The sequence below is a fragment of the Cibotium barometz genome, chromosome 33 (genome assembly GCF_041138505.1).
Source record: "Cibotium barometz isolate CiBa-2024 chromosome 33, ASM4113850v1, whole genome shotgun sequence".
Lineage (NCBI taxonomy): Eukaryota > Viridiplantae > Streptophyta > Polypodiopsida > Cyatheales > Cibotiaceae > Cibotium > Cibotium barometz.
In genome coordinates, this window is record NC_141078.1 from 21,119,250 (window position 1) to 21,122,121 (window position 2,872).

The following is a 2,872-nucleotide window of genomic DNA, read 5'->3' on the forward strand; positions in this document are numbered from 1 at the left end:
TTTTGTCCCCCTAGATTTTTGGAAATCAAAATGAACGAATTCTTAGAGCTAAAGAAGGAGAGCAAAACCATCAAAGAATATCACCATGCCTTTGCTCTTCTACTCAAATATTCACGACCTCTAGATGAAGAACAACTCATGGCCAGGTTCATTCGGGGAATGAACGAACCCTTGGATACACTGGTCAAAAATGCCAAGCCAGTGTCCATGGTTGAAGCAGTAAGAATGGTAAAAGATTTTGCCAAAGCCTTTGTAGTAAAGGTCCCGCCAAAGCCTGCACCCTCTAACTTTAAAAGATTCCAAGCCCAGGGAAGTACTTCAAACTTTCCACCCTCGAAGAGGCAGCAAGGCCCGAATCAGAATCAAGATGCAGGAAGATTCCAAAGTGAAGGAAGACCCTTCCCCCAGAATACTTTCTCAGGAGCCCCACCTCTTTCAAGAAATCAAAGGGATGAGCTCACAAGTGAAAACCAATGTTTTGGATGCCAAGGTTTTGGTCACCAGCCTGAAAGACTGCCCGACTCCTGCCATATCAAGGGAATTGGGAAGTCAAGGACCCCGAGTTCAGAGACCAACCCCTTCATACCAGTCTAATCAGGGTCCGTCTCGCCCAAGCCAGGGAAACCCGAGAAGAACTCCAGCTCAGCCATCTGCCTCTATCCAGAGTAACCTCAAAACTCCCTCCCAGAATTGGGGCAACCAAAGAGAAAGAGTTCCACCTCAGACTACAGCAGCCAGAGCAGTCACAATTTCAGATGCAGTAGAAGAGGAAAGAGGGCAGATCTTTGCTGCAATTGAAAACCAAGGACTTAACCATCAGTTCTCAATTGTAAATTTTTGCTGCAATTGAAAACCAAGGACCTGACCGTCAGTTCTTAGTCATCCATACTCCAGCAGAATATCAAGATAAGCCTTTTAAGCTTTTGATTGATTCAGGCAGCTCTCATTCATTCATTTCCTCTGGATGCTTGGGTAAGCTAGTCTTAGAACAGAAATCAGGGAAACCTATGCAAGTTGAATTGGCCAGTGGGAAGACTCTTTTCACTCACCATGAGACAAATCTTATCCAATTCAATCTAGATGGTAATATAACCAACTGTCAGTTCAAAGTCTTACCTCTGGGAGTTTTTGACAGGATCCTTGGAATGGATTGGCTCCACAAAAATCAAGCTGACATACACTGTCACAATGGAACCATTTCCTTCCATGACCTTCACGGGAACAAAGTTCAAGGAACTGGAGTTTTCGGATCCCCAGACCTTCAGTTAGTAAAAGCTTCTAGGTTGCTGAAAGGACTTAGAAAGAAGCAACAAATTTATGTTGTCAAAATGAACCCAGTAGACTCAAAGCTTAAGGCTAAAGAACCAGAATGGTTAAATGAATTTGATGATCTATTTCCAGCAGAGCTAACGGAAATGCCTTCAATCCGGGAAGTAGATCATGTGATTGAATTGACCCCGGAGCTCAGCCAGTAGCCCTGCGCATGTACAAAATGCCAGTTCCTGAAGCCATCAAACTCAAGGAACATCTTAGACAGCTGTTAGAACAAGGGTTTGTAAGACCCAGTGTTTCACCTTGGGGTGGGGGTGCACCAGTTCTCTTTCAGAAAAAGAAAGATGGAACGCTTAGACTCTGTGTGGACTACAGAGGTCTAAATCAGATGTTGACAGTTAAGAATAAGTATCCTATCCCAAGAATTGATGAGCTTCTAGATAGGCTAAATAGAGCCCAGATCTTCACAAAGATAGATTTCAAATCCAGGTATTACCAGATCAGGATCAATAATCAAGATATACCGAAAATAGCCATCAATACTCACTATGGGCATTATGAATTTACTGTCATGCCGTTCGGATTAACTAATGCCCCAGCTACATTCAATCGCCTAATGTAGGACATCCTCAGAGAATACTTGGATGATTTTGTTCTAGTTTTCTTTGATGACATTCTGATTTACTCAAGGAATGCAGCTGACCATGAGACTCATGTCCAAAAAGTTCTTGAGATTCTAAGGAAGCACCAACTCTTTGCCAAAAAGAGCAAATGCACTTTCTCTGTCGACCACATTGAATACTTGGGCTTTCTGGTATCCAAAGATGGAATTTCTCCAAATTCCGCAAAAGTCCAAGCAGTCATAGATTGGCCTAAACCAAAGACAGTGAAAGAAGTCAGAGGATTCTTGGGATTGACTGGTTGGTATAGAATTTTTATACCAAAGTATGCTCTCATAGCTTCCCCCCTGACTAACCTTCTCAAAAAAAATACCCCATTTCAGTGGTCTGCCAGGTGCCAGAGTGCTTTTGATAAGCTGAAGACTGCCTTGGTAACCAGTCCCGTTCTGAAGCTGCCAGATTTCTCTCTACCCTTTGAGGTAGTAATTGATGCAAGTGGTTTTGCCCTGGGAGGTGCACTCATGCCGGAAGGTCATGCAGCAGTGGCCTATGAATCCCAAAAGCTCAGAATGCATGAGAGGAATAATGCTGTTCACGACCTGGAATTACTTTCAGTAGTCTATGCCTTAAAGTTGTGGAGGCATTACCTATTGGGAAAAAGATTCACTTTGATGACAGACCATCAGAGTTTAAAGTGGATCTTCACTTAGAAGGACCTCAACATGCGCCAAAGAAGGTGGATGCAGACCCTGTAGGAATTTGATTTTGAAATCAAGTACCGCCCAGGCAAAGAAAATGTGGTAGCAGATGCCCTTAGCAGAAAAGCCTCCTTGCTTACAATTACTGTAGTATCAAATCCTTTGATTATTGAAGCAAGAGAGAAGATCATGTAGGATAGATTCTTTGGCCCTATTGCTACCCTACTTATGCAGGAAAGCAAAACTCCTTAGGAGTTAAACAAAGTTCAAGGGTATAGCCTG